Here is a 21,677-nt window from a genome sequence, read left to right as displayed (position 1 = left end):
ATCGTACACGTCCGGTACGCCTCTTGCTGAACCTCACGCTTCCCGCGTGAGCACCATCAATGTATTTAATGCTGTATGGGCCGTACCTTCGTCGGGACGCCTCGTACAGCTGGTTCGCACGTTGCCAAAGTTCACGCTTCACGCGTGTGAAGCGAAGCGGGACGATCGCCGTACACAGCGAAGGAAGCTGTGTACAGGGGCGCTGCACTGCACAGTACCTTTTCTTGGGGGGCAATTTTTGTGGCGGCTCCAGAAGTCCGTCGAGGGGTGTCCCACGTCGCGGTGCTGTCCCTTGAGGTCAGTGGATGGCGATGCTTCGTGGGGCACTTCCAGGCTTCCAGGCACACAACAAAGTTCAGAAGCAGGAGGGGCAGCTCGGGGGTGATCTTTCAGCGCGGCGCGCTGTCGGCTTCGCTCAGGTGATGAACAGTGCATCGCAGGTCCTTACAATGAACTCCACGGCCAGGGGTCGCAGACACTCGGCACTTGGAGCCTGGTCAGTCTCTTCCTTATGTTGCGAGCTACGGCTCGGGGGGCAGTTGCTTGCTGTGCTTGGGCCAGGCAGGCAGGCCTTTACTGTGCTCACAGCAGCCCCGGTGGCAGAAGTTGCGGTGCTCAGATGAGGGGCACACAGGTTCTCTGGGGTCAGCGTTTTGCAGAATCACCTCCAGCAGCTTCTCTTCTTCCAGGGGAAAGGTAGCGCCCACTGTTCCTGGGGCGCAGTTCAGGGGGCAAGTTCACAAGCAAGCCCTTGGAGATTGTTTGTAAAGCACAAGTTGAATAAAAGTCTTTTCCTGTCCTTCCAGCAGCAAGGCACCCACCACAGGCCAGTCTCTCAGGCTTAGAGACAGTACTCCTCCATGCAGCTTTTCCAGGTCCTTCTCTTCAGGCAGAGTTTCTTCTTGGCGCAAACAGGATCTGATTTCTTAGGAGCAGGGCTCCTTCTTTTATAGCAAGTTTCTTTTGTTCTTTGTCGCCAGGGGGCCTGGGCCTGGCTCAGTCCGGTTTTGGAGCACTTTGTTGTGGTGACTCTGCTCTTTCCTTTCAGCCGCAGGACAGAGACATCAGCCGCTCCACAGGGGGCAGAGCCGGCATTGTGGTGGCAGAGCACAGGTCTATTCAGAGTCTAGGTGTACTCCTCCCACCCATCCTGGTGTAATCTCTCTACCCACCACCTGGCAGCCAGCCTGTCTCCTGGAATTCCCCAGCCCTGCTCCCCACTGAAACTAGGCAGCACACACACATACACACACACAGCAGAGGCGGCCTGAAATGGCCAGGTCAGTAAATACTAACTTTCTAAAAGTAGTATTTACAAACACAGGATATTAAAATAAACTTTACTAAAAGAAGTATTTTATTATTCTGAGTTCAGGCATACTAAACTTGACTTTCTACCATGCTCTATGAGTCCACTGGGATTGCAGCGTGTAGTAATTCCAGCAGCCCATTCTGGCCTATGGAGAGCAGGTAGCCTTCAATAGTGAAAAACGAAAATGGCTGTAACTCACTATTAAGACATGCCACACACATCAGGGCATGTCCTACCTTATGCCTACAATGGACCCTGCCCTTGGGCCTACCAGAGGGGTGACTAATATGTAGTTAAGGGAAGGTTTAGGGACTGGCAAGTGGGTGCACTTGCGCAGTCAGCGCGACAGTACCAGACTGCACGCAGGTTCTGCAGTGGCAGACCTTAGGCAGATTTTACTAGGCCGCTTCTGTGGGTGGCACAACCAGTACTGCAAGCCCACCGGCAGCATTTGTATTTACAAGCCCTGGCACTCCTGGTGCACTTTACTAGGGGCTGATAGTAAACCAAAAAAGCCAAACATGGACACCAATCAATGTATACATTTTACCATAGGGAGAGCATATGCACCTTAGCACTGATCAGCAGTGGTAAGGTGCCCAGAGTCATAAAACAGCCAACAACAGGTCAAAAAAAATCACGGAGGAAGGCAAAAAGTTTAGGGATGACCCTGCAAAAAAGGCCAAGTACAACAAGGGGGTCGTGCTGGGGCTGGTGGTTCAGGGTTTAGGGCAGTGAAGTGCTGTTCTGGAAGAGTAGGGGGTCGTGCTGGGTCTGGTGTTTCAGGGTTTAAGGCAGTGCAGTGGTGTTCGGGCAGTGTAGGGGATCGTGTTGGGTCTGGTGTTTCAGGGTTTATGGCAGTGCAGAGGTGTTCGGGCAGTGTAGGGGTCGTGCTGGGGCTGGTGTTTCAGGGTTTATGGCAGTGCAGTGGTGTTCGGGCAGTGTAGAGAGTCGAGCTGGGGCTGGTGTTTCAGGGTTTAGGGCAGTGCAGTGGTGTTCGGGCAGTGTAGGGGTCGTACAGGGGCTGGTGTTTCAGGGTTTATGGTAGTGCAGTGGTGTTCGGGCAGTGTAGGGGGTCGTGCTGGGGGTGGTGTTTCAGGGTTTAGTGCAGTGCAGTCGTGTTTGGGCATTGTAGGGGGTCGTGCTGGGGCTGGTGTTTTAGGGTTTAGGGCAGTGCAGTGGTGTTCAGGCATTGTAGGGGGTCGTGCTGGGGTTGGTGTTTCAGGGTTTTGGGAAGTACAGTGGTGTTCGGCAGTGTAGGGGGCTTGCTGGGGGTAATGTTTCAGGGTTTAGGGCAATGGTGTTCGGGCAGTGTCGGGGGTCATGCTGGGGCTGGTGTTTCAGGGTTTAGGGCAGTGCAGTGGTGTGAGAAATTGGCCTGGTATATGATGCTCACTAGTTAAAGTGATCACCTTGTACCATGCGACCCTACTCTCCTACAAGTGGTGTTCGGGCAGCGTAGGGGGTCATGCTGGGTGTGGTGTTTCAGGGTTTAGGGCAGAGCAGTGGTGTTCGGGCAGTGTAGGGGGTCTTGCTGGGGTTGGTGTTTCAGGGTTTAGGGCAGTGGTGTTTGGGCAGTGTAGGGGGTCTTGCTGGGGGTGGTGTATGAGGGTTTAGGGCAGTGCAGTTGTGTTCGGGCAGTGTAGGGGGTCATGCTGGGGGTGGTGTTTCAGGGATTAGGGCAGTGCAGTGGTGTTCGGGCATTGTAGGGGGTCGTGCTGGGGCTGCTGATCCAGGGTTTATGGCAGTGCAGTGGTATTCGGGCAGTGTAGGGAGTTGTGCTGGGGCTGGTGTTTCAGGGTTTAGGGCAGTGCAGTGGTGTTCGGGCAGTGCAGGGGGTCGTGCTGGGGGTGGTTGTTAGACCTGGCACCTTGGCGTGAGTCTCCCTTCCACTTTTTGTCGCTGTGCCTCATGTGTTTTTATGGTGTTGGCCGCTCAGAGCACTGTGCCACTGCCTACCAGTGCCACAGTGCAAGTGCTCCCTATGTAAAATGTATATGTTGGTTGGATTCCATGATTCTAACAGTGGTGTTTCAGGGTTTAGGGCAGTGCAGTGGTGTACGGGCAGTGTAGGGGGTTGTGCTGGGGCTGGTGTTTCAGGGTTTAGGGCAGTGCAGTGGTGTTCGCGCAGTGTAGGGGGTCCTGCTGGGGCTGGTGTTTCAGGGTTTAGGGCAGTGCAGAGGTGTTTGGAAGTGTAGGGGGTCTTGCTGGGGGTGGTGTTTTAGGGTTTAGGGCAGTGCAGTGGTGTTCGGGAAGTGTAGGGGTCGTGCTGGGTATGGTGTTCCAGGGTTTAGGGCAGTGCAGTGGTGTTCGGGCAGTGTAGGAGTCGTGCTGGGTTTGGTGTTTCAGTGTTTAGGGCAGTGCAGTGGTGTTCGGGCAGTGTAGGGGGTCGTGCTGGGCGTGGTGTTTCAGGGTTTAGGGCAGTGCAGTGGTGTTCAGGCAGTGTAGGGGGTCTTGCTGGCGGTGGTGTTTCAGGGCAGTGCAGTGGTGTTCGAGCAGTGTAGGTCGTTGTGCGGGTGTGGTGTTTCAGGGTTTAAGGCAGTGAAGTGGTGTTCAGGCAGTGTAGGGGGTCGTGCGAGGGTGGAATTTCAGGGTTTAAGGCACTGCAGTGGTATTCGGGCAATGTAGAGGGTCGTGCTGGGGCTGGTGTTTCATGGTTTAGGGCAGTGCAGTGGTGTTAGGGCAGTGTAAGGAGCCCTGCTTGGGCTGGTGTTTCAGGGTTTAGGGCAGTGCAGTGGTGTTCGGGCAGTGTAGGGGGTCCTGCTGGGGCTGGTGTTTCATTGTTTAGGGCAGTGCTGTGGTGTTCGGGCAGTATAGGGGTCATGCTGGGACTGGTGTTTCAGGGTTTATGGCAGTGCAGTGGTGTTCGGGCAGTGTAGGGAGCCGTGCTGGGGCAGGTGTTTCAGGGCTAAGGGCAGTGCAGTCGTGTCGGGGGAATTGTAGGGGGTCGAGTTGGGGCTGGTGTTTCAGGGTTTAGGGCAGTGCAGTGGTGTTCGGGCAGTGTAGGGGGTCATGCTGGGGCTAGTGTTTCAGGGTTTAGGGCAGTGCAGTGGTGTTCGGGCAGTATAGGGGGTCGTGCTGGGGCTGGTGTTTCAGGGTTTAGGGCAGTGCAGTAGTGTTCGGGTAGTGTAGGGGTCGTACTGGGTCTGGTGTTTCATGGTTTAGGTCAGTGCAGTGGTGTTCGGGCAGTGTAGGGGCCGTGATGGGGGTGGTGTTTCAGGGTTCAGGGCAGTGCAGTGGTGTTCGGGCAGTGTAGGGGGTCTTGCTGGGGGTGGTGTTTCAGGGTTTAGGGCAGTGCAGTGGTGTTCAGGCAGTGTAGGGGGTCTTCCTGGGGGTGGTGTTAAAGGATTTAGGGCAGTGCAGTGGTGTTTGGGCAGTGTAGGGGGTCATGCGGTGGTGGTGTTTCAGAGTTTAAGGCAGTGCAGTGGTGTTCAGGCAGTGTAGGGGGTAGTGTGGGGGTGGTGTTTCAGTGCTTATGGCAGTGGTGTTCGGGCAGGGTAGGGGGTCTTGCTGGGGTTGGTGTATGAGGTTTTAGGGCAGTGCAGTGGTGTTCGGGCAGTGTAGGGGGTCTTTCTGGGAGTAGTGTTTCAGGGATTAGGGCAGTGCAGTGGTGTTCTGGCATTGTAGGGGGTCGTTCGGGGGTGGTGTTTCAGGGTGTAAGGCAGTTCAGTGGTGTTTAGGCAGTGTAGGGGGTCATGCAGGGGTGGGCTTTCAGGGTTTAAGGCAGTGGTGTACGGACAGTGTAGGGGGTCTTGCTGGGGTTGGTGTATGATGGTTTAGGGCAGTGCAATGATGTTCAGGCAGTGTAGGGGGTCTTGCTGGGGGTGGTGTTTCAGGGATTAGGGGAGTGCAGTGGTGTTTGGGCTTTGTAGGGGGTCGTGCTGGGTCTGGTGTTTCAGGGTTTTGGGCAGTGCAGTGTTGTTCGGGCAGTGTAGGGGGTCGTGGTGGCTCTGGTGTTTCAGGGTTTAGGGCAGTGCAGTGGTGTTCAGGCAGTGTAGGGTTCGTGCTGGGCCTGGTGTTTCAGGGTTAGGGCAGTGCAGTGGTGTTCGGGCAGTGTTGGGGGTCGTGCTGGGTCAGGTGTTTCAGGGTTTAGGGCAGTGTAGTGGTGTTCGGGCATTGTAGGGGGTCGTGATGGGGCTGGAGTTTCATGGTTTAGGGCAGTGCAGTGGAGTTTGGGCAGTTTAGGGTTCATGCTGGGGCTCGAATTTCAGGGTTTATGGCAGTGCAGTGGTGTTCGGGCATGTAGGGAGCCGTGCTGGGGCTGGTGTTTCAGGGCTTAGGGCAGTGCAGTCGTGCTGGGGCATTGTAGGGGGTCGCGCTGGGGCTGGTGTTTCAGGGTTTAGGGCAGTGCAGTGGTGTTTGGGCAGTGTAGGGGGTCCTGCTGGGGCTGGTGTTTTAGGGCTTTGGGCAGTGCAGTGGTGTTCGGGCATTGTAGGGGGTTGTGCTGGGTCTGGTGCTTCTGAGTTTAGGGCAGTGCAGTGGTGTTCGGGCAGTGTAGGGGATCTTGCTGCGGCTGGTGTTTTAGGGCTTTGGGCAGTGCAGTGGTGTTCGGGCAAGGTAGGGGGTCTTGCTGGAACTGGCATTTCAGGGATTTGGATAGTGCAGTGGTGTTCTGGGCACTGTTAGGGGTCTTGCTGGGGCTGGTGTTTCAGGGTTCAGGGCAGTGCAGGGGTGTTCTGGGCACTGTAGGGGGTCTTGCTGGGGCTGGTGTTTCATGGTTTTGGGCAGTGCAGTGGTGTTCGGGCAGTGTAGGGGGTCGTGCTGGCGATAGTGCTTCAGGATTTAGGGCCATGCAGTGGTGTTCGGGCAGTGTAGGGGGTTGTGCAAGGGGTGTTGTTTCAGGGTTTAGGGCAGTGCAGTCGTGTTTGGGCAGTGTTGGGGGTCTTGCTGGGGTTGGTGTTTCAGGGTTTAGGGCAGTGTAGTGGAATTCGGGCAGTGTAGGGGGTCGTGCGGGGGTGGTGTTTCAGGGTTTAGGGCAGTGCTGTGTTGGTCAGGCAGTGTAGGGGGTCATGCAGGTGGTGATGTTTCAGGGTTTAGGGGGGGCAGTGCAGTGGTGTTCGGGCAGGGTAGGGGGTCGTGCAGGGGGTGGTGTTTCAGGGTTTAGGGCAGTACAGTAGTGTTCGGGCAGTGTAGGAGGTCATGCAGGGGGTGGTGTTTCAGGGTTTAGGGCAGTGCAGTGGTGTTTGGGTGGTATAGGGGTCATGTTGAGGGTGGTGTTTCAGGGTTTAGGGCAGTGCAGTGGAGTTTGGGCAGTGTAGGGGCCGTGCGGGCTGGTGTTTCAGGGTTTAGGGCAGTGCAGTGGTGTTCGGGCAGTGTAGGGGGTCGTGCTGGTGTAGTGTATCAGGGATTAGGGCAGTGGTGTTCGGGCAGTGTAGGGGGTTGTGCAAGGGGTGTTGTTTCAGGGTTTAGGGCAGTGCAGTGGTGTATGGGCAGTGTAGGGGGTCGTGCTGGGGGTAGTGCTTTAGGATTTAGGGCCATGCAGTCGTGTTCGGGCAGGGTTTAGGGCATTGGTGTTCGGACACTGTAGGGGGTCATGCTGGGGGTAGTGTTTCAGGGTTTAGGGCAGTGCAGTGGTGTTCGGGCAGTGTAGGGGGTCGTGCTGGGGGTAGTGCTTCAGGATTTAGGGCCATGCAGTGGTGTTCGGGCAGTGTAGGGGGGTCATGCTGGGGGTGGTGTTTCATGGTTTAGGGCAGTGCAGTGGTGTTCGGGCAGTGTAGGGGGTCATGCTGGGGGTGTTGTTTCAGGGTTTAGGGCAGTACAGGGGTGTTCGGGCAGTGTAGGAGGTCATGCAGGGGGTGGTGTTTCAGGGTTAAGGGCAGTGCAGTGTTGTTTGAACAGTGTAGGGGGTCGTGCAGGGGGTTTGTGTTTCAGGGTTTAGGGCAGTGCAGTGGTGTTCGGGCAGTATAGGGGGTCGTGCTCGGGTGGTGTTTCAGGGTTTAGGGCAGCGCAGTGGTGTTCGGGCAGAGTAGGGGGTCATCATGCTGAGGGTAGTGTTTCAGGGTTTAGGGTAGTGAAGTGGTGTTCGGGAAGTGTAGGGGGTCATACTGGGGTAGTGTTTCAGGGTTTAGGGCAGTGGTGTTCGTACACTGTAGGGGGTCATGCTGGGGGTATTGTTTCAGGGTTTAGGGCAGTGCAGTGGTGTTCGGGCAGTGTAGGGGGTCGTGCTGGGTGTAGTGCTTCAGGATTTAGGGCCATGCAGTGGTGTTCAGGCAGTGTAGGGGGGTCATGCTGGGGGTGGTGTTTCAGGGTTTATGGCAGTGCAGTGGTGTCCAGGCAGTATAGGGGGTTGTGCTGGGGATGGTGTTTCAGGGTTTAGGGCAGTGGTGTTCGGGCACTGTAGGGGGTCATGCTGGGGGTAGTGTTTCAGGGTTTAGGGCAGTGCAGTGGTGTTCGGGCAGTGTAGGGGGTCGTGCTGGAAATAGTGCTTCAGGATTTAGGGCCATGCAGTGGTGTTCGGACAGTGTAGGGGGGGTCATGATGGGGGTGGTGTTTCATGGTTTAGGGCAGTGCAGTGGTGTTCGGGCAGTGTAGGGGGTCATGCAGGGGGTGGTGTTTCAGGGTTTAGGGCAGTACAGGGGTGTTCGGGCAGTGTAGGAGGTCATGCAGGGGGTGGTGTTTCAGGGTTAAGGGCAGTGCAGTGGTGTTCGAGCAGTGTAGGGGGTCGTGCAGGGGGTTTGTGTTTCAGGGTTTAGGGCAGTGCAGTGGTGTTCGGGCAGTATAGGGGGTCGTGCTGGGGGTGGTGTTTCATGGTTTAGGGCAGTGCAGTGGTGTTCGGGCAGTGTAGGGATTCGTGCTGGGGGTGGTGTTTCAGGGTTTAGGGCAGTGCAGTGGTGTTTGGGTGGTGTAGGGGTTCATGCTGGGGCTGGTGTTTCAGGGTTTAGGGCAGTGCAGTGGTGTTCGGGCAGCGTGGGGGGTCATGCTGGGTGTGGTGTTTCAGGGTTTAGGGCAGTGCAGTGGTGTGCGCGCAGTGTAGGAGGTCGTGTTGGGGTAGTATTTCAGGATTTAGGGCAGTGCAGTGGTGTTCGGGCAATGTAGGGGGTCATGCTGGGGTAGTGTTTTAGGGTTTAGGGCAGTGGTGTTCGGGCAGTGTAGGGGGTTGTGCAGGGGGTGGTGTTTCAGGGTTTAGGGCAGTGCAGTGGTGTTCGGGCATTGTAGGGGTCGTATGGGGGCTGGTGTTTCAGGTTTTAGGGCAGTGCAGTGGTGTTTGGGCAGTGTTGGGGGTCTTGCTGGTGGTGGTGTTTCAGGGTTTAGGGCAGTGTAGTGGAATTCGGGCAGTATAGAGGGTCGTGCGGGGGTGGTGTTTCAGGGTTTAGGGCAGTGCAGTGGTGATCAGGCAGTGTAGGGGAGTCATGCAGGTAGTGGTGTTTCAGGGTTTAGGGCAGTGCAGTGGTGTTCGGGCAGTGTAGGGGGTCGTGCTGGGGGTGGTGTTTCAGGGTTTAGGGCAGAACAGTGGTGTTCGGGCAGTGTAGGAGGTCATGCAGGGGGTGGTGTTTCAGGGTTAAGGGCAGTGCAGTAGTCTTCGGGCAGTGTAGGGGGTCGTCCATGGGTTTGTGTTTCAGGGTTTAGGGCAGTGCAGTGGTGTTCGGGCAGTGTAGGAGGTCGTGCTGGGGGTGGTGTTTCAGGGTTTAGGGCAGTGCAGTGGTGTTCGGGCGGTGTAGGGGGTCGTGCTGGGGGTGGTGTTTCAGGGTTTAGGGCAGTGCAGTGGTGTTCGGGCGGTGTAGGGGGTTGTGCTGGGGGTGGTGTTTCAGCGTTTAGGGCAGTGCAGTGGTGTTTAGGTGGTGTAGGGGGTCGTGCTGAGGGTGGTGTTTCAGGGTTTAGGGCAGTGCAGTGGTGTTCGGGCAGTGTTGGGGGTTGTGCTGGGGGTGGTGTTTCAGGGTTTAGGGCAGCACAGTGGTGTTCGGGCAGAGTAGGGGGCATACTGGGGTAGTGTTTCAGGGTTTAGGGCAGTGGTGTTCGTACGCTGTAGGGGGTCATGCTGGGGGTAGTGTTTCAGGGTTTAGGGCAGTGCAGTGGTGTTCGGGCAGTGTAAGGGGTCGTGCTGGGGGTAGTACTTCAGGATTTAGGGCCATGCAGTGCTGTTCGGGCAGTGTAGGGGGGTCATGCTGGGGGTGGTGTTTCAGGGTTTATGGCAGTGCAGTGGTGTCCAGGCAGTGTAGGGGGTTGTGCTGGGGGTTGTGTTTCAGGGTTTAGGGCAGTGGTGTTCGGACACTGTAGAGGGTCATGCTGGGGTAGTGTTTCAGGGTTTAGGGCAGTGCAGTGGTGTTCGGGCAGTGTAGGGGGTCGTGCTGGGGGTAGTGCTTCAGGATTTAGGGCCATGCAGTGGTGTTCGGGCAGTATAGAGGGGTCATGCTGGGGGTGGTGTTTCATGGTTTAGGGCAGTGCAGTGGTGTTCGGGCAGTGTAGGGGGTCGAGCTGGGGGTGGTGTTTCATGGTTTAGGGCATTGCAGTGGTGTTTGGGCAGTATAGGGTGTCGTGCTGGGGGTGGTGTTTTAGTGTTTAGGGCAGTGCAGTGGTGTTTGGGCAGTATAGGGGGTCGTGCTGGGGGTGGTGTTTCAGGGTTTAGGGCAGTGCAGTGGTGTTCGGGCAGTGTAGGGGGTTGAGCTGGGGGTGGTGTTTCAGGGTTTAGGGCAGTGCAGTGGTGTTTGGGTGGTGTAGGGGGTCATGTTGAGGGTGGTGTTTCAGGGTTTAGGGCAGTGCAGTGGAGTTTGGGCAGTGTAGGGGCCGTGCGGGCTGGTGTTTCAGGGCTTAGGGCAGTGCAGTGGTGTTCGGGCAGTGTAGGGGGTCGTGCTGGTGTAGTGTATCAGGGATTAGGGCAGTGGTGTTCGGGCAGTGTAGGGGGTTGTGCAAGGGGTGTTGTTTCAGGGTTTAGGGCAGTGCAGTGGTGTATGGGCAGTGTAGGGGGTCGTGCTGGGGGTAGTGCTTTAGGATTTAGGGCCATGAAGTCGTGTTCGGGCAGGGTTTAGGGCATTGGTGTTTGGACACTGTAGGGGGTCATGCTGGGGGTAGTGTTTCAGGGTTTAGGGCAGTGCAGTGGTGTTCGGGCAGTGTAGGGGGTCGTGCTGGGGGTAGTGCTTCAGGATTTAGGGCCATGCAGTGGTGTTCGGGCAGTGTAGGGGTGTCATGCTGGGGGTGGTGTTTCATGGTTTAGGGCAGAGCAGTGGTGTTCGGGCAGTGTAGGGGGTCATGCTGGGGGTGTTGTTTCAGGGTTTAGGGCAGTACAGGGGTGTTCGGGCAGTGTAGGAGGTCATGCAGGGGGTGGTGTTTCAGGGTTAAGGGCAGTGCAGTGTTGTTTGAACAGTGTAGGGGGTCGTGCAGGGGGTTTGTGTTTCAGGGTTTAGGGCAGTGCAGTGGTGTTCGGGCAGTATAGGGGGTCGTGCTGGGGTGGTGTTTCAGGGTTAAGGGCAGTGCAGGGGTGTTCGGGCAGTGTAGGGGGTCGAGCTGGGGGTGGTGTTTCAGGGTTTAGGGCAGTGCAGTGGTGTTTTGGCAGTGTAGGGGTCGTGCGGGGCTGGTGTTTCAGGGTTTAGCACAGTGCAGTGGTGTTCGGGCAGTGTAGGGGGTCGTGCTGGCGTAGTGTATCAGGGATTAGGGCAGTGTTGTTAGGTCAGTGTAGGGGGTTGTGCAAGGGGTGTTTTTTCAGGGTTTAGGGCAGTGCAGTGGTGTTTGGGCAGTGTTGGGGGTCTTGCTGGGGGTGGTGTTTCAGGTTTAGGGCAATGTAGTGGTGTGCGGGCAGTGTAAGGGGTCGTGCGGGTGTGGTGTGTCAGGGATGATCGCAGTGCAGTGGTGATCGAGCAGTGTAGGGGGTCATTCAGGGGGTGGTTTTTCAGGGTTTAGGGCAGTGCAGTGGTGTTCGGGCAGTGTAGGGGGTCGTGCTGGGGGTGGTGTTTCCGAGTTTAGGGCAGTACATTGGTGTTCGGGCAGTGTAGGAGGTCATGCAGGGGGTGGTGTTTCAGGGTTAAGGGCAGTGCAGTGGTGGTTGGGCAGTGTAGGGGGTCGTGCAGGGGGTTTGTGTTTCATTGTTTAGGGCAGTGCAGTGGTGTTCGGGCAGTATAGGGGGTCGTGCTGGGGGTGGTGTTTCCGAGTTTAGGGCAGTACAGTGGTGTTCGGGCAGTGTAGGAGGTCATTCAGGGGGTGGTTTTTCAGGGTTTAGGGCAGTGCAGTGGTGTTCGGGCAGTGTAGGGGGTCGTGCTGGGGGTGGTGTTTCCGAGTTTAGGGCAGTACATTGGTGTTCGGGCAGTGTAGGAGGTCATGCAGGGGGTGGTGTTTCAGGGTTAAGGGCAGTGCAGTGGTGGTTGGGCAGTGTAGGGGGTCGTGCAGGGGGTTTGTGTTTCATTGTTTAGGGCAGTGCAGTGGTGTTCGGGCAGTATAGGGGGTCGTGCTGGGGGTGGTGTTTCAGGGTTTAGGGCAGTGCAGTGGTGTTCGGGCAGTGTAGGGTTTTGTGCTGGGGGTGGTGTTTCAGGGTTTAGGGTAGTGCAGTCGTGTTTGGGTAGTGTAGGGGGTCGTGCTGAGGGTGGTGTTTCAGGGTTTAGGGCAGTGCACTGGTGTTCGGGCAGTGTTGGGGGTCGTGCTGGAGGTGGTGTTTCAGGGTTTAGGGCAGTGCTGTGGTGTTCAGGCAGAGTATGGGGTCGTGCTGAGGGTAGTGTTTCAGGGTTTAAGGTAGTGAAGTGGTGTTCGGGTAGTGTAGGGGGTCATACTGGGGTAGTGTTTCAGGGTTTAGGGCAGTGGTGTTCGGACACTGTAGGGGGTCATGCTGGAGGTAGTGTTTCAGGGTTTAGGCAGTGCAGTGGTGTTCGGGCAGTGTAGGGGATCGTGCTGGGTTAGTGCTTCAGGATTTAGGGCCATGCAGTGGTGTTCGGGTAGTGTAGGGTGGTCATGCTGGGGGTGGTGTTTCAGGGTTTATGACAGTGCAGTGGTGTTCAGGCAGTGTAGGGGTTTGTGCTGGGGGTGGTGCTACAAGGTTTAGGGCAGTGGTGTTTGGGCAGTGTGGGGGGTCTTGCTGCGATTGGTGTTTCATGGTTTAGGGCAGTGCAGTGGTGTTCGGGCAGTGTAGGGGGTCATGCAGGGGGTGGTGTTTCAGGGTTTAGGGCAGTACAGGGGTGTTCGGGCAGTGTAGGAGGTCATGCAGGGGGTGGTGTTTCAGGGTAAAGGGCAGTGCAGTGGTGTTCGAGCAGTGTGGGGGGTCATGCAGGGGGTTTGTGTTTCAGGGTTTAGGGCAGTGCAGTGGTGTTCGGGCAGTATAGGGGGTCGTGCTGGGGGTGGTGTTTCAGGATTTAGGGCAGTGCAGTGGTGTTCGGGCAGTGTAGGGGGTCGTGCGGGGGTGTTGTTTCAGGGTTAAGGCAGTGAAGTGGTGTTCAGGCAGTGTAGGGGGTCGTGCGGGGGTAGTGCTTCAGGATTTAGGGCCATGCAGTGGTGTTCGGGCAGTGTAGAGGGGTCATGCTGGGGGTGGTGTTTCATGGTTTAGGGCAGTGCAGTGGTGTTCGGACACTGTAGTGGGTCATGCTGGGGTAGTGTTTCAGGGTTTAGGGCAGTGCAGTGGTGTTCAGGCAGTGTAGGGGTTCGTGCTGGGGGTAGTGCTTCAGGATTTAGGGCCATGCAGTGGTGTTCGGGCAGTGTAGAGGGGTCATGCTGGGGGTGGTGTTTCATGGTTTAGGGCAGTGCAGTGGTGTTCGGGCAATGTAGGGGGTCATGCTGGGGGTGGTGTTTCAGGGTTTAGGGCAGTACAGGGGTGTTCGGGCAGTGTAGGGGGTCGAGCTGGGGGTGGTGTTTCAGGGTTTAGGGCAGTGCAGTGGTGTTTGGGCAGTATAGGGGGTCGTGCTGGGGGTGGTGTTTCAGGGTTTAGGGCAGTGCAGTGGTGTTCGGGCAGTGTAGGGGGTTGAGCTGGGGGTGGTGTTCCAGGGTTTAGGGCAGTGCAGTGGTGTTTGGGTGGTGTAGGGGGTCATGTTGAGGGTGGTGTTTCAGGGTTTAGGGCAGTGCAGTGGTGTTTGGGCAGTGTAGGGGCCGTGCGGGTCTGGTGTTTCAGGGTTTAGGGCAGTGCAGTGGTGTTCAGGCAGTGTAGGGGGTCGTGCTGGTGTAGTGTATCAGGGATTAGGGCATTGGTGTTCGGGCAGTGTAGGGGGTTGTGCAAGGGGTGTTGTTTCAGGGTTTAGGGCAGTGCAGTGGTATATGGGCGGTGTAGGGGGTCGTGCTGGGGGTAGTGCTTTAGGATTTAGGGCCATGCAGTCGTGTTCGGGCAGGGTCTAGGGCAGTGGTGTTCGGACACTGTAGGGGGTCATGCTGGGGGTAGTGTTTCAGGGTTTAGGGCAGTGCAGTGGTGTTCGGGCAGTGTAGGGAGTCGTGCTGGGGGTAGTGCTTCAGGATTTAGGGCCATGCAGTGGTGTTCGGGCAGTGTAGGGGGGTCATGCTGGGGGTGGTGTTTCATGGTTTAGGGCAGTGCAGTGGTGTTCGGGCAGTGTAGGGGATCATGCTGGGGGTGTTGTTTCAGGGTTTAGGGCAGTACAGGGGTGTTCGGGCAGTATAGGAGGTCATGCAGGGGGTGGTGTTTCAGGGTTAAGGGCAGTGCAGTGTTGTTTGAACAGTGTAGGGGGTCGTGCAGGGGGTTTGTGTTTCAGGGTTTAGGGCAGTGCAGTGGTGTTCGGGCAGTATAGGGGGTCATGCTGGGGTGGTGTTTCAGGGTTTAGGGCAGTGCAGGGGTGTTTGGGCAGTGTTGGGGGTGTTGCTGGGGGTGGTGTTTCAGGTTTAGGGCAGTGTTGTGGTGTGCGGGCAGTGTAGGGGGTCATGCGGGGGTGGTGTGTCAGGGATGATCGCAGTGCAGTGGTGATCGAGCAGTGTAGGGGGTCATTCAGGGGGTGGTTTTTCAGGGTTTAGGGCAGTGCAGTGGTGTTCGGGCAGTGTAGGGGGTCGTGCTGGGGGTGGTGTTTCCGAGTTTAGGGCAGTACAGTGGTGTTCGGGCAGTGTAGGAGGTCATGCAGGGGTGGTGTTTCAGGGTTAAGGGCAGTGCAGTGGTGGTTGGGCAGTGTAGGGGGTTGTGCAGGGGGTTTGTGTTTCATTGTTTAGGGCAGTGCAGTGGTGTTCGGGCAGTATAGGGGGTCGTGCTGGGGGTGGTGTTTCCGAGTTTAGGGCAGTACAGTGGTGTTCGGGCAGTGTAAGAGGTCATGCAGGGGGTGGTGTTTCAGGGTTAAGGGCAGTGCAGTGGTGGTTGGGCAGTGTAGGGGGTCGTGCAGGGGGTTTGTGTTTCATTGTTTAGGGCAGTGCAGTGGTGTTCGGGCAGTGTAGGGTTTCGTGCTGGGGGTGGTGTTTCAGGGTTTAGGGTAGTGCAGTGGTGTATGGGTAGTGTAGGGGTCGAGCTGAGGCTGGTGTTTCAGGGTTTAGGGAAGTGCACTGGTGTTCGGGCAGTGTTGGGGGTCGTGCTGGGGGTGGTGTTTCAGGGTTTAGGGCAGTGCTGTGGTGTTCAGGCAGAGTAGGGGGTCGTGCTGAGGGTAGTGTTTCAGGGTTTAAGGTAGTGAAGTGGTGTTCGGGTAGTGTAGGGGGTCATACTGGGGTAGTGTTTCAGGGTTTAGGGCAGTGGTGTTCGGACACTGTAGGGGGTCATGCTGGAGGTAGTGTTTCAGGGTTTAGGCAGTGCAGTGGTGTTCGGGCAGTGTTGGGGGTCGTGCTGGAGGTGGTGTTTCAGGGTTTAGGGCAGTGCTGTGGTGTTCAGGCAGAGTATGGGGTCGTGCTGAGGGTAGTGTTTCAGGGTTTAAGGTAGTGAAGTGGTGTTCGGGTAGTGTAGGGGGTCATACTGGGGTAGTGTTTCAGGGTTTAGGGCAGTGGTGTTCGGACACTGTAGGGGGTCATGCTGGAGGTAGTGTTTCAGGGTTTAGGCAGTGCAGTGGTGTTCGGGCAGTGTAGGGGATCGTGCTGGGGTTAGTGCTTCAGGATTTAGGGCCATGCAGTGGTGTTCGGGTAGTGTAGGGTGGTCATGCTGGGGGTGGTGTTTCAGGGTTTATGACAGTGCAGTGGTGTTCAGGCAGTGTAGGGGTTTGTGCTGGGGGTGGTGCTACAAGGTTTAGGGCAGTGGTGTTTGGGCAGTGTGGGGGGTCTTGCTGCGATTGGTGTTTCATGGTTTAGGGTAGTGGTGTTCGGGCAGTGTAGGGGGTCATGCAGGGGGTGGTGTTTCATGGTTTAGGGCAGTGCAGTGGTGTTTGGTCAGTGTAGGGGGTCATGCAGGGGGTGGTGTTTCAGGGTTTAGGGCAGTACAGGGGTGTTCGGGCAGTGTAGGAGGTCATGCAGGGGGTGGTGTTTCAGGGTAAAGGGCAGTGCAGTGGTGTTCGAGCAATGTGGGGGGTCATGCAGGGGGTTTGTGTTTCAGGGTTTAGGGCAGTGCAGTGGTGTTCGGGCAGTATAGGGGGTCGTGCTGGGGGTGGTGTTTCAGGATTTAGGGCAGTGCAGTGGTGTTCGGGCAGTGTAGGGGGTCGTGCGGGGGTGTTGTTTCAGGGTTAAGGCAGTGAAGTGGTGTTCAGGCAGTGTAGGGGGTCGTGCGGGGGGTAGTGCTTCAGGATTTAGGACCATGCAGTGGTGTTCGGGCAGTGTAGAGGGGTCATGCTGGGGGCGGTGTTTCATGGTTTAGGGCAGTGCAGTGGTGTTCGGACACTGTAGGGGGTCATGCTGGGGTAGTGTTTCAGGGTTTAGGGCAGTGCAGTGGTGTTCAGGCAGTGTAGGGGTTCGTGCTGGGGGTAGTGCTTCAGGATTTAGGGCCATGCAGTGGTGTTCGGGCAGTGTAGAGGGGTCATGCTGGGGGTGGTGTTTCATGGTTTAGGGCAGTGCAGTGGTGTTCGGGCAATGTAGGGGGTCATGCTGGGGGTGGTGTTTCAGGGTTTAGGGCAGTACAGGGGTGTTCGGGCAGTGTAGGGGGTCGAGCTGGGGGTGGTGTTTCAGGGTTTAGGGCAGTGCAGTGGTGTTTGGGCAGTATAGGGGGTCGTGCTGGGGGTGGTGTTTCAGGGTTTAGGGCAGTGCAGTGGTGTTCGGGCAGTGTAGGGGGTTGGGCTGGGGGTGGTGTTTCAGGGTTTAGGGCAGTGCAGTGGTGTTTGGGTGGTGTAGGGGGTCATGTTGAGGGTGGTGTTTCAGGGTTTAGGGCAGTGCAGTGGTGTTTGGGCAGTGTAGGGGCCGTGCGGGTCTGGTGTTTCAGGGTTTAGGGCAGTGCAGTGGTGTTCGGGCAGTGTAGGGGGTCGTGCTGGTGTAGTGTATCAGGGATTAGGGCATTGGTGTTCGGGCAGTGTAGGGGGTTGTGCAAGGGGTGTTGTTTCAGGGTTTAGGGCAGTGCAGTGGTATATGGGCGGTGTAGGGGGTCATGCTGGGGGTAGTGCTTTAGGATTTAGGGCCATGCAGTCGTGTTCGGGCAGGGTCTAGGGCAGTGGTGTTCGGACACTGTAGGGGGTCATGCTGGGGGTAGTGTTTCAGGGTTTAGGGCAGTGCAGTGGTGTTCGGGTAGTGTAGGGAGTCGTGCTGGGGGTAGTGCTTCAGGATTTAGGGCCATGCAGTGGTGTTCGGGCAGTGTAGGGGGGTCATGCTGGGGGTGGTGTTTCATGGTTTAGGGCAGTGCAGTGGTGTTCGGGCAGTGTAGGGGATCATGCTGGGAGTGTTATTTCAGGGTTTAGGGCAGTACAGGGGTGTTCGGGCAGTGTAGGAGGTCATGCAGCGGGTGGTGTTTCAGGGTTAAGGGCAGTGCAGTGTTGTTTGAACAGTGTAGGGGGTCGTGCAGGGGGTTTGTGTTTCAGGGTTTAGGGCAGTGCAGTGGTGTTCGGGCAGTATAGGGGGTCGTGCTGGGGGCGTGTTTCAGGGTTTAGGGCAGTGCAGGGGTGTTTGGGCAGTGTTGGGGGTGTTGCTGGGGGTGGTGTTTCAGGTTTAGGGCAGTGTAGTGGTGTGCGGGCAGTGTAGGGGGTCGTGCGGGGGTGGTGTGTCAGGGATGATCGCAGTGCAGTGGTGATCGAGCAGTGTAGGGGGTCATTCAGGGGGTGGTTTTTCAGGGTTTAGGGCAGTGCAGTGGTGTTCGGGCAGTGTAGGGGGTCGTGCTGGGGGTGGTGTTTCCGAGTTTAGGGCAGTACAGTGGTGTTCGGGCAGTGTAGGAGGTCATGCAGGGGGTGGTGTTTCAGGGTTAAGGGCAGTGCAGTGGTGGTTGGGCAGTGTAGGGGGTCGTGCAGGGGGTTTGTGTTTCATTGTTTAGGGCAGTGCAGTGGTGTTCGGGCAGTATAGGGGGTCGTGCTGGGGGTGGTGTTTCCGAGTTTAGGTCAGTACAGTGGTGTTCGGGCAGTGTAAGAGGTCATGCAGGGGGTGGTGTTTCAGGGTTAAGGGCAGTGCAGTGGTGGTTGGGCAGTGTAGGGGGTCGTGCAGGGGGTTTGTGTTTCATTGTTTAGGGCAGTGCAGTGGTGTTCGGGCAGTGTAGGGTTTCGTGCTGGGGGTTGTGTTTCAGGGTTTAGGGTAGTGCAGTGGTGTATGGGTAGTGTAGGGGGTCGAGCTGAGGGTGGTGTTTCAGGGTTTAGGGAAGTGCACTGGTGTTCGGGCAGTGTTTGGGGTCGTGCTGGGGGTGGTGTTTCAGGGTTTAGGGCAGTGCTGTGGTGTTCAGGCAGAGTAGGGGGTCGTGCTGAGGGTAGTGTTTCAGGGTTTAAGGTAGTGAAGTGGTGTTCGGGTAGTGTAGGGGGTCATACTGGGGTAGTGTTTCAGGGTTTAGGGCAGTGGTGTTCGGACACTGTAGGGGGTCATGCTGGAGGTAGTGTTTCAGGGTTTAGGCAGTGCAGTGGTGTTCGGGCAGTGTAGAGGATCGTGCTGGGGTTAGTGCTTCAGGATTTAGGGCCATGCAGTGGTGTTCGGGTAGTGTAGGGTGGTCATGCTGGGGGTGATGTTTCAGGGTTTATGACAGTGCAGTGGTGTTCAGGCAGTGTAGGGGGTTGTGTATGGGGGTGGTGCTACAAGGTTTAGGGCAGTGGTGTTTGGGCAGTGTGGGGGGTCTTGCTGGGATTGGTGTTTCATTGTTTAGGGTAGTGGTGTTCGGGCAGTGTAGGGGGTCATGCTGGGGGTGGTGTTTCATGGTTTAGGGCAGTGCAGTGGTGTTCGGGCAGTGTAGGGGGTCATGCAGGGGGTGGTGTTTCAGGGTTTAGGGGAGTACAGGGGTGTTCAGGCAGTGTAGGAGGTCATGCAGGGGGTGGTGTTTCAGGGTTAAGGGCAGTGCAGTGGTGTTCGAGCAGTGTAGGGGGTCGTGCAGAGGGTTTGTGTTTCAGGATTTAGGGCAGTGCAGTGGTGTTCGGGCAGTATAGGGGGTCGTGCTGGGGGTGGTGTTTCAGGGTTTAGGGCAGTGCAGTGGTGTTCGGGCAGTGTAGGGAGTCGTGCTGGGGATGGTGTTTCAGGGTTTAGGGCAGTGCAGTGATGTTTGGGTGGTGTAGGGGTTCATGCAGGGCTGAATTTTCAGGTTTTAGGGCAGTGCAGTGGTGTTCGGGCAGCGTGGGGGGTCATGCTGGGTGTGGTGTTTCAGGGTTTAGGGCAGTGCAGTGGTGTGCGCGCAGTGTAGGAGGTCGTGTTGGGGGTAGTATTTCAGGATTTAGGGCAGTGCAGTGGTGTTCGGGCAATGTAGGGGGTCATGCTGGGGTAGTGTTTTAGGGTTTAGGGCAGTGGTGTTCGGGCAGTGTAGGGGGTTGTGCAGGGGGTGGTGTTTCAGGGTTTAGGGCAGTGCAGTGGTGTTCGGGCAGTGTAGGGGGTCGTGCTGGTGTAGTGTATCAGGGATTAGGGCATTGGTGTTCGGGCAGTGTAGGGGGTTGTGTAAGGGGTGTTGTTTCAGGGTTTAGGGCAGTGCAGTAGTGTTTGGGCAGTGTAGGGGCCGTGCGTGTCTGGTGTTTCAGGGTTTAGGGCAGTGCAGTGGTGTTCGGGCAGTGTAGGGGGTCGTGCTGGTGTAGTGTATCAGGGATTAGGGCATTGGTGTTCGGGCAGTGTAGGGGGTTGTGCAAGGGGTGTTGTTTCAGGGTTTAGGGCAGTGCAGTGGTATATGGGCGGTGTACGGGGTCGTGCTGGGGGTAGTGCTTTAGGATTTAGGGCCATGCAGTCGTGTTCGGGCAGGGTCTAGGGCAGTGGTGTTCGGACACTGTAGGGGGTCATGCTGGGGGTAGTGTTTCAGGGTTTAGGGCAGTGCAGTGGTGTTCGGGCAGTGTAGGGAGTCGTGCTGGGGGTAGTGCTTCAGGATTTAGGGCCATGCAGTGGTGTTCGGGCAGTGTAGGGGGGTCATGCTGGGGGTGGTGTTTCATGGTTTAGGGCAGTGCAGTGGTGTTCGGGCAGTGTAGGGGGTCGTGCTGGGGGTGGTGTTTCCGAGTTTAGGGCAGTACAGTGGTGTTCGGGCAGTGTAGGAGGTCATGCAGGGGGTGGTGTTTCAGGGTTAAGGGCAGTGCAGTGGTGGTTGGGCAGTGTAGGGGGTCGTGCAGGGGGTTTGTGTTTCATTGTTTAGGGCAGTGCAGTGGTGTTCGGGCAGTGTAGGGTTTCGTGCTGGGGGTGGTGTTTCAGGGTTTAGGGTAGTGCAGTGGTGTATGGGTAGTGTAGGGGGTCGAGCTGAGGGTGGTGTTTCAGGGATTAGGGAAGTGCACTGGTGTTCGGGCAGTGTTGGGGGTCGTGCTGGGGGTGGTGTTTCAGGGTTTAGGGCAGTGCTGTGGTGTTCAGGCAGAGTAGGGGGTCGTGCTGAGGGTAGTGTTTCAGGGTTTAAGGTAGTGAAGTGGTGTTCGGGTAGTGTAGGGGGTCATACTGGGGTAGTGTTTCAGGGTTTAGGGCAGTGGTGTTCGGACACTGTAGGGGGTCATGCTGGAGGTAGTGTTTCAGGGTTTAGGCAGTGCAGTGGTGTTCGGGCAGTGTAGGGGATCGTGCTGGGGTTAGTGCTTCAGGATTTAGGGCCATGCAGTGGTGTTCCGGTAGTGTAGGGTGGTCATGCTGGGGGTGATGTTTCAGGGTTTATGACAGTGCAGTGGTGTTCAGGCAGTGTAGGGGGTTGTGCTGGGGGTGGTGCTACAAGGTTTAGGGCAGTACAGTGGTGTTCGGGCAGTGTAGGAGGTCATGCAGGGGGTGGTGTTTCAGGGTTAAGGGCAGTGCAGTGGTGGTTGGGCAGTGTAGGGGGTCGTGCAGGGGGTTTGTGTTTCATTGTTTAGGGCAGTGCAGTGGTGTTCGGGCAGTATAGGGGGTAGTGCTGGGGGTGGTGTTTCCGAGTTTAGGTCAGTACGGTGGTATTCGGGCAGTGTAAGAGGTCATGCAGGGGGTGGTGTTTCAGGGTTAAGGGCAGTGCAGTGGTGGTTGGGCAGTGTAGGGGGTCGTGCAGGGGGTTTGTGTTTCATTGTTTAGGGCAGTGCAGTGGTGTTCGGGCAGTGTAGGGTTTCGTGCTGGGGGTGGTGTTTCAGGGTTTAGGGTAGTGCAGTGGTGTATGGGTAGTGTAGGGGGTCGAGCTGAGGGTGGTGTTTCAGGGATTAGGGAAGTGCACTGGTGTTCGGGCAGTGTTGGGGGTCGTGCTGGGGTGGTGTTTCAGGGTTTAGGGCAGTGCTGTGGTGTTCAGGCAGAGTAGGGGGTCGTGCTGAGGGTAGTGTTTCAGGGTTTAAGGTAGTGAAGTGGTGTTCGGGTAGTGTAGGGGGTCATACTGGGGTAGTGTTTCAGGGTTTAGGGCAGTGGTGTTCGGACACTGTAGGGGGTCATGCTGGAGGTAGTGTTTCAGGGTTTAGGCAGTGCAGTGGTGTTCGGGCAGTGTAGGGGATCGTGCTGGGGTTAGTGCTTCAGGATTTAGGGCCATGCAGTGGTGTTCCGGTAGTGTAGGGTGGTCATGCTGGGGGTGATGTTTCAGGGTTTATGACAGTGCAGTGGTGTTCAGGCAGTGTAGGGGGTTGTGCTGGGGGTGGTGCTACAAGGTTTAGGGCAGTGGTGTTTGGGCAGTGTGGGGGGTCTTGCTGGGATTGGTGTTTCATTGTTTAGGGTAGTGGTGTTCGGGCAGTGTAGGGGGTCATGCTGGGGGTGGTGTTTCATGGTTTAGGGCAGTGCAGTGGCGTTCGGGCAGTGTAGGGGGTCATGCAGGGGGTGGTGTTTCAGGGTTTAGGGCAGGACAGGGGTGTTCAGGCAGTGTAGGAGGTCATGCAGGGGGTGGTGTTTCAGGGTTAAGGGCAGTGCAGTGGTGTTCGAGCAGTGTAGGGGGTCGTGCAGAGGGTTTGTGTTTCAGGATTTAGGGCAGTGCAGCGGTGTTCGGGCAGTATAGGGGGTCGTGCTGGGGGTGGTGTTTCAGGGTTTAGGGCAGTGCAGTGGTGTTCGGGCAGTGTAGGGAGTCGTGCTGGGGGTGGTGTTTCAGGGTTTAGGGCAGTGCAGTGGTGTTTGGGTGGTGTAGGGGTTCATG

Source organism: Triturus cristatus, chromosome 1_1, assembly GCF_964204655.1.
Source record: "Triturus cristatus chromosome 1_1, aTriCri1.1, whole genome shotgun sequence".
Taxonomy (NCBI): Eukaryota; Metazoa; Chordata; class Amphibia; order Caudata; family Salamandridae; genus Triturus; species Triturus cristatus.
The sequence above is the reverse complement of the archived record's forward strand: the minus strand, read 5'-3'. Positions refer to the sequence as shown.